Below are 18,758 nucleotides of genomic sequence, written 5' to 3'. Positions count from 1 at the left end.
TCCCAGGGGCAGAAGTCCCATCCCAATTCTTTTTTTTTTTTCCCTTTCATCCTACCCTGTTACATGGTGATCTTTCTTGCAGGTTTGGTTGTATTAGATATTTAGCCAGTGTTCAGTGGGTATTCTGTGAGAACTGTTCCACATGTAGATGTATTTTTGATGTATCTGTGGGAGGAGGTGAGCTCCATGTCCTTTATTCTACCACCTTGATCTCCACCTCCCAGCTTCACTTTAAGAAATGCAGTGTGTGTGTGTGTGTGTGTGTGTGTATACACACACACATATATGTATATATATAATATACATATATGTTTGTATATGCAGATACACACACAACACATTATAACTTTGGTGTTTTATCCCATTTGTTTTACAATATTCCTAATTACTGGCAAACTTGAGGGAAATTTTTACTACAGTGTTTAAAAGAAAAAAGCCATGTAAAACACCAACAATAACACACTGTTAAACAGATCCTGTGAGTAAACGCTTCATTTTTACATAATTAGTTCTAAGGTAGTTTAGTCTACCAAATTTCTTAAGTGCATGCTATTCATAATCTTTAAGTTGGTTTTCTCCATATTAATAAAGTTCAAAAACTCAATTAATTTCAGATGGATCATATTAATTCACAGTTCAAAACACTATTAATAGCTCTATTTTCCATGTCTTTCAATAAGTTCAAAATGTCAGATGGAATCCATTAAACAACATGATTTGGCTCACTTCAATATTTCAAAAGGTCAGCAAGACCCTGTACCTGTCACTACCACAAGTAGTAGCCACAGTGGGAGCTGACCAGGAATTTTCTCTTTATGTTCAGTATATACCTGATGAGATTTGTAAGAATCTTCCCAAAGATTTTCACTAAAATTGAAGCTGTGTTTGTTAGAAATGCTTTGTGGATGATTTATTTTACCCCTTTATGAAGCCTTCCTGGTGTTTCTACCAAATACTCAAAGATAATTTATTTTCTATTAATCTTCTCTTTGGTAAGACTTAGATCACACTCCTTATGTGTTCACTGCCAAAGAAAATTAGTTTTCTCCAGATAAATTTCTTGTAAGATATTGAGTATATTTTATACGTCAAGTCCTTTACCTACTCTGGCTAATTTTCAGCATTTGCAGAATACCTCAAATCAGTTTTTTCCTTTCTACTTAGAGTACACACATGAAACTAATACATTTTCTATAAAGACTTTGATTTCAAAGATCTGCTATCATTTAAAAAATCTGTTAAAATATTTAATGAACATATACATCTTTGTTTTCAAAAACGATGATATACATTCATCATATACATTTATTAAACCAACTATACCTTACATATATAACATAGGGACTTCTTTCAGAATACAGTTTTGTTTTTCCTCATTTCCCAAATTAATAGGTATTATGAGACCTCTGATCTACAATGCTATCAAATTAGCATATATGTTATCAGCTTATTATCAAGTATACTTTCATTTTCAAGTAACTGAACAAAATAACATGTACTGAGACTGTGGAAATGAATAAAATTGCCAGAGTTCCAATCTGTATTGGACCTCATGCAAACTTAGTAAAATTTGAGAAGAACCAGGATCCCTTTAAAAGCATTTCCCCATTATGTCTGACATGCCATGTACCAATACCTGGAAAATAAAACCTCAGAAATCACCCACAGTGGCTCCCCTTCCACTTTTTATCCACTTCCTATCAAAACACGAGTTCCACCAATTTTATTGTCTAAACGTCTTTCAGATGTACCCTGATCACTGCAATCATATAACCCTTCCCTTGTTCAAAGCCTTCTTAAAAAGTCTTTCTGCTTTCAGGTACTCATCACTTTGCTATCCCTCCCTTGATTCAAATCTCTCACAATCTCCAAGTCCCTGATTAAATACAGCCCAAACTCTTTAATAAATCAGGCTTGATGATATGACCCCTACCTCTCTATAAATCCACCCTCACATACCCACTTGTAGTACACGGAAGAGTCTATGCTATTTCTCACCTCCAAAGTTTGTCACACAGAGTACTTTACGCTGGGAATGCCTTTCCTCAACCTCTTTATTTGCCCCGAAAACTCCTTTTATACACCCAAAATCTTACATAAACAATCTCATAGGAGGGGCCTACTCTTCTCCCCCTAGGTCCCATAACAATATTTAATTCAATACTTTCCTTCAGGCACAGTCCATTTTTCCCTTTTTGCCTCCTCTGGCTAAGACATTTCTTTGGACATTGTACACATGCAACCATCATTACAATTAACTTCTTACTTTTATGAAATTGTAAATGTGTGTGTGTGTGTGTGTGTGTGTGTGTGTGTGTGTGTGTTCAGACGCACAGGATAACTGGTTGAACTTCTTAATTTTCAATTAATTATTTCATGTTGTACAAGGGCAGCTTAAGTTGGAAATTTTTTTTAATGGTGCTGTCATCAGAAAAATAAAAACAAAAAACCTGTCAGTCATCTGATCTTTCTGGTAGTTTTAACCAGTTTTCCAACCTCGTAGTTCATCTTTTACCAAGATGATTTTCTTTAGGTATTTCAATTAAAACATATCACCTTATCCTATTTTCTACTAGATTTCACCAACAATATCTCAAGAAAGAAATAGGACTATTTTTTAAACTCTTAAGTTAAAATTATAATACGTAAAAAAGGCCAATGATATTCAACAATTTTCTTGATTATTTTTTCAAAATTTTAGTTTTTTAAAACCAAAACATACGTACAAAATAGTACATACATCACAAGCTTAATGAATTATCACAACATGAACATGCCTGTATAGCCACCAACCAGATCAGGAAACAGAATATTACCAGGACCCTTAAGCCCCACTGAACTCCTCCCAATCCCTATGCCCTCCCTCTTACTAGCAATACTTACTATCTTGATTTCTAATCTGATAGATTTGAAACTTACAACTTCATATAAATAGAATTGTATAATAAGTACCCCTTTGAGTCTAATTTCTTTTGATTATGTTTGTAAGCTTCATCCATGCTATAGCACGTAGTTGTACTTCTGTCATTTTCATTTCCAAATACTTCTCCATTGTATGAATTTAGCACAATTTCTTAACCGTTCTACCGTTGAGGAACATTCAAATTGTTTCAATTTGATAATATGAAGAATAATGCTGATAAATGCATTGTTTTAATATCTGATGATCTCAGAAAGAATTTGCATTTAATGTTACTTTGAATAAGTTTGCTCATTTTCCATAAATTCATATAAGTTTTCTGTCTTTTATTTTATTTAATTTTTTTTGGCCGCACTGCGCTGCATGTGGGATCTTAGTTCCCTGACCAGGGATCGAACCTGTGTCCCCTACAATGGAAGCACAGAGTCTTAACCACTGGACCACCAGGGAAGTCCCAAGTTTACTGTCTTTTAGATTAACTTTTAAAGGTCTTTTAAAATACATGTATTTAAACTTATTTTCCTAAAAAATAAAATTTAAAAAATTCAAATCCACTAAGATCATACTTAAATGTGAAAAATAAATGTACGTACCAGAAAGTATTCATTCATTTAAGCTATGCAAAGGCCACCATATTTTTTTTCTGTGACAATCCACACAATAAAAGACAAGGTCAATATGAATAAACCCATGAGTCACCATGATTGATACATGGTCTTATGATTATGCCAGAAGACTTGGGCTATATAGTCACTCTGCCACTGACTACTGGTGTGAACATGAAGTAACTTCCTACCTTCTATATACTTTATTTGTACCTAGTCTCCCTAAGGCTCTTTCCAGATCTCATATTCAAAGAATCTATTTCTTCCCTTGTTAAGTGAGGGAATCTTGGGTACCAGGGAGAAATGAAAAATTATTATTTTAAGTAGGATTTTCAAAAAATACTTTTGGATTACAATGAAATTTATGGGACTATTCCCATATATGTTATGCCTTATTTTCCAGAACATGTAATGCATACTGTGTCATATGTGACATTGTTCTTAAGGAGAACGCCTTCTAGGGTAAACAAAGATAATCGCATGTCTCACCTGAGAAATGTAGAAAGAAAGGTGGAGGTGATGAAAGTGTGCAGGAGGCTAAGAGACTATGACATACAGATCCTATGACAAGCTAAAGACAATCTGAAGAGAGGGCAGAAAAAGCATGAAAAGACCACGCAGAGATCAACCTGTACAAAAATGAATTGAACAACAACTTTTTATCAAACACCATGCTAGGTCCTGGGAATACTGAGAAATTGCCTCCTTTTTGAAAAAAAAACATCACAGTCCACTAGGAAGACAAACTTGTAAAAACGGAACTACCACAAAATGGGATAATTAATCTTCATAAGAGAGAGATAATCAATGTCTTTAAGACTAGTTCAAAAGAAAAAAATGATGAATACCTGAGCAGCTGTGTTCATCCACATTTTCTGGCCTGATGGGATAGCATGCTGAATTGTGAGTGGTATGAAACTGGTAAGGGAAATTAGGATAGAAAAGCTTTTGTAGAATAAAAGGAAATCATCAGGGTCCATTATATAGACTAGTTTTCGAAAATGACTCAATCCTGTTCAGCAAACGGTTATCGAACATCTGTTATGTATAAGGCACAGAGATAACTATAGGCACCCAAAGGTGAACAAGACATAGGATCTGTATTCAAGGGCCTCAGAATTGAGTAGAGGAGAATCAGCAAGCCATGGAGAAGAAGAAAGGTGGTGTCATATTATTGCCATTCACCTATGGGACTTCTGGGGTGGGAACAAGAGAGAGAAAGAACTGTAATTTCCAAGATTAAAACACGGGATGTGAGTGAAAATCCCTGTAAACTTCATCAGACTGTGCTTTTCTCCCGTGGTGATGCCTAATCCTTTTTCTAGTCAAAAGAACACTACAGGGGCTTCCCTGGTGGTGCAGTGGTTGAGAGTCTGCCTGCCAATGCAGGGGACACGGGTTCGAGCCCTGGTCTGGGAAGATTCCACATGCCACGGAGCAACTGGGCCCGTGAGCCACAACTACTGAGCCTGCGCATCTGGAGCCTGTGCTCCACAGCAAGAGAGGCCGCGATAGTGAGAGGCCCGCGCACCGCGATGAGGAGAGGCCCCCGCTTGCCACAACTAGAGAAAGCCCTCGCACAGAAACGAAGACCCAACACAGCAAAAATAAATAAATAAATAAAATTAAGAAGTGTTGTAAGAAAGGTTTAATTTAAAAAAAAAAAAAAAAGAACACTACAAATTGGGAAAGACACTAAGCGGCATCCTGTACAAACACAGGCAGGGGATGGAGATTAATTTTCCCCCACTTCTTGATCATATCACAGGGAGATTCAGGAACTGTTCTCTTTCTTTGGTCAACACAAGATTTTTAGCACCAGGATACACCAACAGGTTAACTCTGAAATCTTCTTGTACCAAGCAACAGACAAATTTTTCAATGGCTTATAAGGAATATAATTTCCACGAGTACTCTGGAGGAACTGGGGAATCGGCGGGATTGCTGGAAGTTCACGGTCAGTGTTTCTTCACTTCTTCAATGTTGCAAAGTGACCTGGTTTGAATTACATTTGATAAGGCATTACTACTAACTGTGTAGACAGCAGAGTAACTACCCCTAGAAAGAATTAAAATGAGCTAGAAGTTGTATTTTCTTTAAGGAGCCTAAGATGTGATTGATATTACAGAGTAAAAACCTTGCTTGCAGCTGAGCAGAATGTATCCTCCTCCCCACAAAAAAAGGGAAGAGTATGATTACTAGGTGAGACTGGTCTGAGGAGGGTTATGCTAGAAGATGCTTTTTAAGGTGCATCTTGATAGAAGTAAGTGTTGAGTGTGAGAAGCAAGAGATACCCATATTAGAGAGAACAAAGAGAGAGAAAATGTATAAGCCTGGATATGGGGTCAGAAGAGTGACAAGGAAAGAAACCACTGGGGTTAAAACAAAGGATATAAGGGAATAAAGAGGTTGCATGACCTTGACATGGGGAGAGGGTCTGAAGCATAAAATAACTTAAGGATTAGAATAACATCAACATGAGGTGGCAGGGAGAATATAACAGAGGAAAAGAAAAATCTGTAAGATATTTTTGTCAAAGGAATCGGTGGGCCTGACTGACTGGCTTTACATCAAGGAAACATAAGAGGCAAGATTAAGTAGAGTTACACTTTGATGTGGATTATCAAAAAATAGAGAACAGACTGTGTGTGTGTGTGTGTGTGTGTGTGTGTGTGTGTGTACGTACAGGGGGCAGAAAGTTGGGAGGAGGAGAAGAAAAAGAGAGTGTGGAAAATGTTTTAAGGTATGTCTATGCAATGAGGGGAGATGACATTTCCTCTTTCTCCTTTCTTTCTAACTGCAAAGAGCTCATAATTATGAACTTGTCATAGTGTGGAGCTCTAACAGCCTGTTCTCTTCTACGTGGCTGAAGAGTCAAGTTCATTATGTCTGTAGGGACTTGGAAAGCTCACAAATAACAGTGGTCATTAATCACGCTGGCTAAATTCCTGAGCTAGAGATGGCAAGGTATGGAAAAGTGCGAAATTCGAGGATTTTCCTCACGTTTTTTTAAGTTACTTTTTGACAGATAAGTTCAGGCCCGAGTTTACACTCTGTTGTGAAAGAAGGCTTGGAATAGCACCTGCTTTGTCCTCCACACCATAAATCTCAATGGCAGGGAACACTGCATGTTTCGCACACAACAGAAAAGATACATCATAGCCATTAACCTTCCCCCTAGTTGCTGATAAAGTAAAATAGACCCATTCTTTACAGAAACACTTTTGTATCTGTTCAGATAAATATACCTCTAGCTGCAATAAAGCCTATTATTTTGCATATAGATTTACTTCAAAATCATTTTTGCAAAAACATTGAGTGTCAATTTAAAATCCATAGGCTGTGAGTGCAAAAATAACATTTTAAAGGCAAAAGTAGAACAGTTACTTACACTTAAACTTATCACAAAAACAGAGTAAAAGTTCTCTCTCTCCTCCCCCCACCCCCTGCCTCCCTCCCTCTCTCCCTCTTTCTCTCTCATCATAAACATCAAAGAACTAAATGCAGGATTCTCATTAGTAAATTGAAGGAGATTTAAGATGACATCTTTGAGAAGGAGAATCGTAGCTGTCGAATGACCAAAGCTGGCAGAAATAATTCTCCTTTGCAATCCTTTTGAATCTAGGAATTGTGTTGAAGTTCACTTTCTCTTTTGGAAGAATGCCATTTTTTCCCCCTGAATAGTCTCAGTTGTTATTTCTGATGCTAGGCAGAAAAGGCCTGCTAAGAGGTGAAAACTTGGGGGAGAAAAGGCAATTAAGCCATACTGAGCTGAAAAAAATTAACATTGGCTCATTTGTGTTTTTTGTCAACTTGGTTCAACAGAACTGGTTTAACTACTCTAAGTACAACAGACTTGCAAACGCCCAGTGCAGACAGAACACTAACCTGGGAAAAGCCTTCCTTGGACAAGCCCAGCTGCACTAAGGGTAAAGGGGATTTTTCTGCCATGACAACTTTTTCACGCAGAAACCAGAGGCTTTAACCAAAGTAATCATAAACTTTGTAGAATGATCTGCACACCATCTGGCTGCTTTCAATGTCTTGGAGACTCCTTCAAAACTGGCTTTAAAAGTGAATATTTTCCCTTGCATAGCAGGTGTATTTACTATTGCCTAGAATAAATCTGGTTGGGGCGGGATGGTTGGAGATGGGAAGAGCCTTGGGATCTTGGAAAGGACTAAACTTTTTCAAACACAGACTGAGAAATTGCAAATAGTTAGGATAACCAGGATCTTGGTTTTGTCATCACTTCCTTTTCAGTTTAATAATAATTGTACATATCTGTAGTTACCTACTTGCAAGTAAAATGAGCTCTCACACTCTCTCACTTGGCTCTGCCCTGCCACACAAAAATAAATGATGGACCTAAAAGGGGGCAAAATGTCCATCAGCTATCCTAACTCTTATCTTGAACCACATTCCATTTCAACTGCGGAAACGGAAAGTTCCATTCAGCTCTCAAAAACTATAGATCAAATGTGCTCAACATATCAACTCTTAGAGGCAACTTGCTAATAAGTACATGTATGTGAAGAAATGTGGAATAAGAACTTTTTATCTAATACTTTCCTCAAGAGTATGATTTAAGAAAAATCCTGTTCAAAGCACTTTCTGGTAGTTTATAACAAAACAAATTCATATCCTATAAATTAATGTTACACCACAAATGCTTCTATCTTTCAACGTATTTCTTCATGTGTGTTTTTCAGAGATGGACATTCTCAGAGACAAGGGTGTGAAAGTGTTTGCTTTTTGGACAATTTCTTCCACACTATCTTGAACATAAAGTCACCCAACCTAAATGTTCTGATGTCATATATTAATACTAGGTAAGCCCAGGATCATTGGCAAATATATATATATTTTAACATCTTTATTGGAGTATAATCGCTTTACAATGGTGTGTTAGTTTCTGCTTTATAACAAAGTGAATCAGCTATACATATACATATATCCCCATATCTCCTCCCTCTTGCGTCTTCCTCCCACCCTCCCTATCCCACCCCTCTAGGTAGTCACAAAGCACCGAGCTGATCTCCCTGAGCTATGCAGCTGCTTCCCACTAGCTATCTATTTTACATTTGGTAGCATATATAAGTCCATGCCACTCTCTCACTTCGTCCCAGCTTACCCTTCCCCCTCCCCGTATCCTCAAGTCCATTCTCTACATCTGCGCCTTTATTCCTGTCCTGCCCCTAGGTTCTTCAGAACCTTTTTTTTTTTTTTTAGATTCCACATATATGTGTTAGCATACAGTATTTGTTTTTCCCTTTCTGACTTACTTCACTCTGTATGACAGACTCTAGGTCCATCCACCTCATTACAAATAGCTGAATTTCGTTTCTTTTTATGGCTGAGTAATATTCCATTGTATATATGTGCCACATCTTCTTTATCCATTCATCTGTAGATGGACACTTGGGTTGCTTCCATGTCCTGGCTATTGTAAATAGAGCTGCAATGAACATTGTGGTACGTGACTCTTTTTGAATTATGGTTTTCTCAGGGTATATGCCTAGTAGTGGGATTGCTGGGTCGTATGGTAGTTCTATTTTTGGTTTTTTAAGGAACCTCCATACTGTTCTCCATAGTGGCTGTATCAATTTACATTCCCACCAACAGGGCAAGAGGGTTCCCTTTTCTCCACACCCTCTCCAGTATTTATTGTTTGTAGATTTTTTGATGATGGCCATTCTGACTGGTGTGAGGTGGCAAATATATTTAAAGTGACAGCATTGGGTGGTTGATTTTTTTCATGTAACACACTCATGGTTAACTTGAGTCTTTTCACTATTACAACTCAATAAGTGAAAAGACAAATAATTTAAAAATTTACAACAGGTTTTAATACACATTTCTCCAAGGAAGATGACAAATGGCCAATAATCACATGAAAGGATGCTCAAAATCATTACCAAAGAAATAAAAATTTAAAGCACAATGGGATACCAACTCACACCCCTTATGACAGCTATAATCAAATAATGAAAAAATTCTGAAACTAGATGATGTTGATGGTTGCACAATGCTATAAATGTACTTAATGCCACAGAATCGCATACTTTAAAATGGTTAAAACAGTAAAATTTATGCTATGTGTATTCTGCCACACAAAAAAAGGACAAATACTGTTGGCAAGGATATAGAGAAATCAGAACCATAATAACAGTGCTGTTTGGAATATAAAATACTGGAGCCAGTTTGGGAACAGTCTGGCAGCTTCTCAAAAGGTTAAACATAGAGTTACCATACAATCCACCAATTCCACTCCTAGTAATATACCCAAGAGCATTGAAAACATATATGTCCACACAAAAACTTGCCCCAAAATATTCAGAGCAGCATTATTCATAATAGCCCAAAGTGGAAACAATCCAAATGAACGTCAAATGATGAATGGGTAAATAAAATGTGGTATATCCATACAATGGACTATTATTTTGCAATAAAAATAAGTGAAGTACTGATGAATCTGCAACATGGATGAATCTTAAAAAACGTATTAAGTGAGGGACTTCCCTGGTGGCGCAGTGGTTAAGAATCTGCCTGCCAATGCAGGGGACACAAGTTCGATCCCTGGTCCGGGAAGATCCCACATGCTGCAGAGCAACCAAGCCCGTGTGCCACAGCTACTGAGCCTGCACTCTAGAGCCTGCGAGCCACAACTACTGAGCCCATGAGCCACAGCTACTGAGCCCACGAGCCACAGCTACTGAGCCCACGTGCTGCAACTGAGCCCGCGTGCTGCGGCTACTGAAGCCCACGCGCCTAGAGCCCGTGCTCCACAACAAGAGAAGTCACTGCAATGAGAAGCCCATGAACCACAACGAAGAGTAGCCCCCGCTCGCCACAACTAAAGAGAAAGCCCACACACAGCAGCAAAGACCCGATGCAGCCAAAAAAAAAAAAAAAAAAAGGTGAAAGAAGCCAGTCACAAAGGACAACATATTGCATTCCATTTTTACAGATGTCCAGAATAGGCATACCCATAAAGACAGAAAGTAGACTGATGGTTGCCTAGGGCTAAGACAAGAAGGGGAGCTGTATTAGGGGAAATGCGGAGTGACTATTAATGGCTATGGAGTTTCTTTTGGGGGTAATTAAAATCTTCTAAAATTAATTGTGTTGATGATTGCACAACTCTGTGAATGTATAAAAACCAATGAATTTTACATCTTAAATGAGTGAACTGTATGGTATGTGAATTATATCCCAATAAATATGTTTTTGAAAAAAAAAGAGAATGAGCCTTTTTCTGGTAGAAGTTGCTAAGTGTGTGGGAGTTTATGTCAACACACAGGAAGCTTTGGGGGATGCATATGCTATATTGATATTTCTCAAAGTTAGCTTTCTACATCTCTCCTTGGTTGACAGTCTTTCTTTCTGCTGCTACGCACTTTCCCTGCTATTGACCTGAGAAGAGAAAAGAAGATTAAGGTAGGAGGACAGGAAATTTCCAGGTACATTAAGAGGACAGATAGTAGTAGAAGAATTTGCTTGGCAATGAGATGTTCTAGAAGGAGAGCCTCAAATTCATCACTTGTCAAAGACTGGGTGGAATGCTCTTTCAACACTTATCCTCATAGCTCCCTCCCTCAGTTCCTAATCAACAAGATCTTTCCTAGCAACTTTATTTTAAATTAAAATCCATTCCAGATCCCAATCCCTTCCTCCCCTCATCTTACCAGTTCTCCTTCTCTGCTTCATTTCTGTCTCTATATCATCTGACTTAAGAATCATTTTACTTATTGTCTAAAGTATCTATTTTACCCATAGGCCATACATTTAAAGTTATTTTTCTTAAATTGTCTGGTTCACCTCTACTAAAACATATTAGAATGTAAGCTCCATCAGGGCAGAAATTTTGGTCTGTTTTTTTCAGTGGCGTATCCCCAGCAATCAGAGCAGCACCTGGTACAAAGCAGCCACTCCACACATGTTGAATGAACTGACAAATTACATACAAATGTAAAAATTCATAAGAGCAGATTAAGAATATCTGTTGGTATCATTACTTTCTTTAATATATTTCACAATTTCATGTTTCAAAAATGCATTCAATTAAAAATCTCAGGATAAATATGAGAAAACCCAAGTGAGTTAATTTATTTATAGCCAATATGGCATCCATCAAGCTAAATTTGTCACTAAAGCTACTAATCACAAATACTCATAAAAGTATTGTGAATTGTCTGTTTAGATTTACTTTAATAATTTACTTATAAAATTAATCAAGTGTCATTATTTGTCAATCTCTTACTTCAACCTTTGCCTTCTCAGTAAATACCATTGGCACCTATCCAGTGGCTCAGGCCTGAAACTTAAGTCATCCTTGATCTATTTCTGTCACTCCCTCTCACAGCCAATCCATCAGCAAGCCTTGTCAATTAGAACTTCAAAGCCGACTACTATGGATTTGCCCACAGCTCTTACACCACCATCATGACAGACCAAGGCACCAACATTTCTCCTCTGGACAATGGTAACAGTCCCTCTGTTGGTCATCGCACAAACATTAGTTCTCTCTTCCAACCCATTTTCCACACCACAGAACGAATACTTTTCCTAAACACAGACTAGATCCCATCACTACAGTGCCTCCACTGCTTAAAACCCTTCACTTTGCTTTTACAGTTGCTCTAGTTACTTTTTTAGATTTTCATTTGCAAATATTTTCAGACTTACAGATAAATTTCAAATATAGAACAAAGAGATCCTGCTGTATACTTTTCACCCAATCTCCCCAAATATTAAGGTCTTACTTAATCAAAGTATAATTTTCAAATTAAGGACATTAACGAGAATAGGATATTCAACTAATCACATGCAGAGTGCTAGTCTGGTAATCACAGGAGAGCTACTGCTCTAGTCCCATGACTTCTCTCAGGTCCTTGAAACGTCAAGCTCATTCCAGTCTCAGGGTCTTTGCACTAGTTTTTTTCCTCTGTCTCAAATGTTCCTGCCCACATCTTGGCATTGATGGCTCTTTCAGTCATTCGCGTCCATTTGGGAAAAACTTCTTGATCATCTAGTCTAAAGTAGTTTCCCTGATTTATTTTCACCATAGTGCTTATCACTACTTGATATTTTTCCATGTATATCTTTATATTACCTATGTTTCCACACTAGAACTCGAGAAGCGGGACCTTGTTTTTTGTTTCTGACAATATCCCCAAGATTTCAAACCATGCTTGCCAAATAGTAAGCATTTAATAAATATTTGATTATATAACTAAATTTACAAGAAATATTAAATCAAATTGAGTAACAATTATGTTATTTCTATAAAACTTTGCAGTTTTCATTCTCTCCTATACACTTATTATCTAACCTAGAAAAATGGAAAATGTATTAACTTAAGGGTGAGATAAGCTTGATCTCATTTCCCAGCTCCATCACTGACCACCAAGTTTTAAACTCTATTTAAGCCTTAGTTTTCTCTAAAATTATTCAAATTCAAAATCATCCAGTCAGTAAACATTAAAGCCAGAATTCAACCTATGTTTGTTTGAAAGAGCACCAAGTTTCATAGCAAGAAATTCAAACGTAAGCCCATAAGGTCAGTAATTGTGTCCGTCTTATTACTCGCATAATTACTAGTGCCTACTATAGTATCTCCCACAGAAGAGACATTCGATAAATAATTGTTAAATAAAAGATAAACACTATTAGTGAGTCATATGGTGTGCATCTATATCCTATTTGAGTTTATATATTCTGCATTTTCATTTATTAAAAAGGTACTCTCCTTGAACCTAAAATTCTATCTCAGCATTTTCATTAACACTGCTTTGTTCTCAGGTTCTATGCCATGTAAATAGATTCAGGTCTCTATGTCACTCCTGAAAACAGAATTTCAAATAAGTATCATCTCAGTTCCTGCAAAATCATTAGCTCTGGTCCAAATACTTACATCTTGTTATTTCCATCAAATTTCAGGATTTTTTAAAATCTCAATATATACTACTTCAGAAAGATCAAGAATGAGATATACATCTGCTATCATGGGATTTTTATATTTTATTTATTATGAAATCAAAGTATGAGGTCAGAAGAACAATAACCCCGTCACACTATGTATCTTTCTTTGATACACTTTTAAACTATCTTAAATGGATCCAGTTACATTTTTGTAACACTGTTTCATATTTTATCTGATATGCAGAGAGTTCTCCAACTTTTGAAGCTCTTGATAGTCATGCTTTAGTGTTTATAGTTTTAACATTTTCTGAGGAAGCTAGGTAAAAAGTAAGAGCATTTTGTGCATTCTCTCACAGATAAACACATGCACACACACACAGCAGAATCTATCTGGTTTTTATTTTGACTGTGTTTCTGTCTCTTTAAAAGACTCCCATAATGGCATGGGATTAAGAGATACAAACTACTATGTATAAAATAGATAAGCAACAAGGATATACTGTGTATCACAGAGAAATATAGCCATTATTTCAGAATAGCTTTAAATGGAGTATAATCTATAAAAATACTGAATTGCTATGTTGTACGCCTGAAACTAGTATTGAAAATCAACTACACTTCAATAAAAATAATAAAAAATAAAAGACTCCCATAACAAACTCAAAAAGAGACCTAAGAGTTACATTTAGAATAGAATTAGAGTCAAATGTAGGTTGATATAACAGCAAACTATGTATTTCTGATTTCTAAGAGCAAGCCTCCATTACCAAAGCATCTGTACGTGAGGATGCATATGTCCACACACACTTGTTTAGCCATTTCTTTTTACAAATTACAGCTTGTGTCCCAAATTGTATGAGAAGTTAGAGTTCTGAGTTTCTTACCTGTATGTCATTCAGGTGTTTGAAATTATAGAAGAAAAATCCCTATTCCAAAAGCCCCCACAGACTTAATAGAAACAGAGTCCAAAATAAAACCATCTTACATATACACATCATTACTATTGGGTGAATCACACAAGAGTGCTCAAATTTGGCGTTTCAAGTCTTTGCTTGGAGATGTCCAAAGTTGTGTCCTGGTCTCATATATCTTTGTAGCTGGTGGACTCTGCATATGGAAAGGCCTTAATGGATATCCACTGGCAGAGTGGCTGGCCTCAGATTCCACCTATCTTGTTTCTCCTCTGGCAACTTTATGGCATATATCTTTAGCCTCACTCTTACATATGAGTCAAAAGTGAGCAAGAGAGGGGAAAAAAACTACAAAACTTAAGCTTGAGATAACAGAAAAGAAAAAGTGAATACTTGTCTGTTTCACGGATACAGAGAACTATTTAGTATGTCAAAGGATTTTAGATTAATTCACATTTGATGCAGATATCTCCTCTCCAGATCTATGAAACTTTACTTACCAATGATATGATTCTTGATTTAGCTTTAAGAAACTTCTGAGATCTAATACGACAAGGTAAGCTTATTCTAGATATGATCTCAAAGGGAAGCTAGAGGATTTGGCTCAGAAAAGGGACTGAAACAAAGACTAATGAAGTTTGAGTATAATGCCCAAAGCGGATTAAGGTTATGCCCATTCAGGAATGAAACCGATCAGATGGAGAACAGAGGTATCAACTTGGTGGCTGCTGGTTCATCAGAGTTTTTATTTGTGTTTGACTTTGGAGAGATGACTCTCTGAGATTTTTACCTTTGTTTGGTTGCTCTGATACAAGTTTAACAGATTATAATTCAGAACATAAGGAACAATATCAGAGAAGACATCTGCTTGTTAAAATACAAAAATTTACCAAATCATTGAGCGTCTTGAAAATATTGCACACTTGATTTGTTTTACTTGACAGTCATTGTTTTTTGTCATAACTGTTTAACATAACTACCTAGAAATAATTTTTTTCTACCATAAACTATATTAGAATAAAGTTGAGCAATATATGCATGACATGTTTTAAGAAAATTTCAGTTTTTACAAGCATACATTTGTTTTCCCAAAATATTTACTACACAAAGAAACGATGGAAATTTCAAGAAGGAATAAACATTGACTATTCTGTATTTTCTGTTCACATGGAGATATTGATTAAATCACCTAAGAACAGAAATGATATTAGATGTGTTTATAACTTTGTCTTAGAGACATTTAAAATCTATATAATTATTTGATACAAAATTGAAATGTCACAGTCAATACTCCACAGCAGAAATTTCACTGACCCTTGTATATGTATTAGTATATCACTACAGGTATAGGTTTTTTACAAAGACTATTAACATATCTTTTTTTTTTGGATTTTATTTTATTTATTTTTTTATACAGCAGGTTCTTATTAGTTATCTATTAACTTATCTTAACGTGGCATCTTGAATACAAATTAACACCTGATCTGGTTTCTCAAATTTGAAATTAAGATTTTTTTTCAGTGTGTTAAGGTAGCTTGTTCTTATATTAATAATTAAATAACACTTTCGAATTTACTTTCTGCCATTTGTGATCTTAATAGAACAACAAAAGAATGAAAGCTTTAGGTAATTTAAGAGAACAATGAATAGGTAATGGACAGAATAGAAAGTGAAAAGCACATGGCTTCCATTACAGCTGATAAGAGATGTACTGGGATGGAACCATAGAAACAGTTCACAGAATCTTGGCCTTGCGACCAGCAATTCCACTGGCTAGAATTCTGAGAACAGTTGTGATGGCTCTTTCCCAGCACATCTCTCTTTCAGCTATAGAAGTCAGTGATAACGCTAAGAAAATGGTGAAACATGCCTTTATGAGAATTATCTCACTGCTTGAATAAAACCCAGAAGCTAAACATCAAACCTAAAACATACAAAGAGAAGAGACTATATCAAAACACGTCTTGAACAACTGGTGTCCCTGTGTATGCATTTTTAATACCTCGTGAAACCTTCTTTTATATCTGTTACAATGTGAAGTGATATTTACATGTGCAGCCCAACTGGACAATAACACTCATTGATAAATTTCAGCCGCTATAATCACTTGTGCTGTAAGAGTAATAATAATCTCTCTTTGAATTTTTAGAAGCATTTTCCTTATGAATTTATATACACTAACGCTCCAAGATGAACATATGAAGTACAGAGATCTGGCTTTTTCAACCTCCATTCTTCAAATGCAGATTAGTTAAAAATACAGCTAACCACAGGTGTTTCGGGTCTTCCTCCCAGGTCTCCAGATCCCCAGCACACAAGCAGCTCTTTCCACTAAACATCTAGCAATGACAGATATGTAGGTGGTAGGTGAGAAATCCATCCTGAAGTGGCTGCAACTTCATGTACACTCCTATGCCCCCAAGCTGTGAAATTCTCTAGCCTGCTTGCAGGAGGTCCTGAAGGAGCTATATGTGGGGGACAGTGAAAATGCCAGATGGCAGTTTGTGAGAAAATCTGGGACCAGGGCAGTCAGCCAAAAACAGTGGACTGAATAAAAAACGATGATCACCAAGAATATAACCCCCCACCAACAATCACGAATGAATGGAAGATGAATTAGGGCTCTCTTCCTCATGCAGGTAAAAAACCTTCACGCAATTTTTCAGCCACGTGTGGAACAAATGAAATAAGAGTTGTACAATTTTAAAAAGGATTTGTACTGTGCTGATTTATCTTACTATCATTTTCATTTGCTTCATTAGTAGCAAAAAAAAAAAAAGTAGCCCATTGACAAGGAGAGTGTAGGCAAACTTAGAAATAAAGTGTTTCCAAAATTTTAATTTTATCACCAAAAGCAGATGAGATTGCTTCAAGGAACCACTTTCTACTTGATTTGTAAGTAACAGGGGTATTTGCATTGTATTGATTGTTATTGTGTGCCTTTATCACTTTTATTGTCTGCTGCAGTATAGCCCTTTGAAGGTCTGCCAAACCACTGTGGCTTGCTCAAAAGCAGGGCTGAATTTTAATTAAGCCGAGCCAAATAGACACAGAACAGTTGAACTTGATTAGACCACTTGTCCTGATGCACACACACAGGGCATTCAGCACACTTATTCTAATAAATGGCAAAGTCAATTCAGACATTTGGTACAATTATGAAGATAAAAACCACCATTTGTCAACATATCCCTTCATGTAAGACCTGTGCTTCTCTCTTTTAATCCAACAAGCCACCAAAGAGAGCTGAGAGGAAAGGTAGCCAGTGAAGATATGTGTGGCATAATATCTTGATAACAATAATACTCTATATTCCCTGGTAAGGAGCAGTATATGAGCTTAGTAATTAGGATTCAACATCATTGTTCAAGTAAAGAAATATATGTATGTGTGTCTGCATGTTTGTGTGTACTGATTTTCTTTTCAAATATTTCAACCTCAAGAAAAGTTTACCACAGCATTTAGCCCAGATAAGGGAGCAGGTGGGATGTCAGATTTCGTGAGTTTTTATTTTTGATACTTCAGGAAGAACAAAGCATCCAGGTTTCTGGCTTCAGCAGCAAAACTGTGCTAAATAAAATGTGTTCCCACGGTAACTTCTGAAATCAGCCAGTGTAATTTTCCCACCCAACAGTGGAGCACCGAGTCTCTGACAGGGCCACGTTTCTGCAAAGAAAACTGCTATATAAATTGACTTTGCTTCTGTATTAGACCAAGTAACCTCTGGAATATTATCTAAAACAATTTTCCTGTGCAGACTTTCAGACTCTTAGCAAAACCTGCACCTTCCCTAATGGTGGGAAATTGACCATAGGCATTATTTCAAAATTAAACACACAGGGCTTCCCTGGTGGCACAGTGGTTGAGAATCTGCCTGCCAATGCAGGGGACACGGGTTCGAGCCCTGATCTGGGAAGATCCCACATGCCGCGGAGCAACTAGGCCCGTGAGCCACAATTACTGAGCCTGCGCATCTGGAGCCTGTGCTCCGCAACAAGAGAGGCCGCGATAGTGAGAGGCCTGCGCACCGCAATGAAGAGTGGCCCCCGCTCACCGCAACTGGAGAGGGCCCTTGCACAGAAACGAAGACCCAACACAGCCAAAAATAAAATAAATAAAAAATTTAAAAAAATAAATAAAGGAATTCCTTTAAAAAAATTAAACACACAAAGGAGATACTCTTTCTATATATGTGTATCCAGGATGATGAAAAGATAAATCCTAAAATATGAATAAGTTAATGTTTCTTATGGTATCAGTGAAAATTCAAAGATAAGGTCTAAAAGTTGAAACAGAAGTCTGCATATACATCAAGGTACAAATACATTAAAGAATGGCTCTTCGTTTGCTAAATTCAAATCGCTAAGTCTTTAATAGAATTTTGTACTTAACTTCCCA

The sequence above is a fragment of the Balaenoptera acutorostrata genome, chromosome X (genome assembly GCF_949987535.1).
Source record: "Balaenoptera acutorostrata chromosome X, mBalAcu1.1, whole genome shotgun sequence".
Classification (NCBI taxonomy): Eukaryota; Metazoa; Chordata; class Mammalia; order Artiodactyla; family Balaenopteridae; genus Balaenoptera; species Balaenoptera acutorostrata.
Note: the sequence above shows the minus strand (reverse complement) of the source record.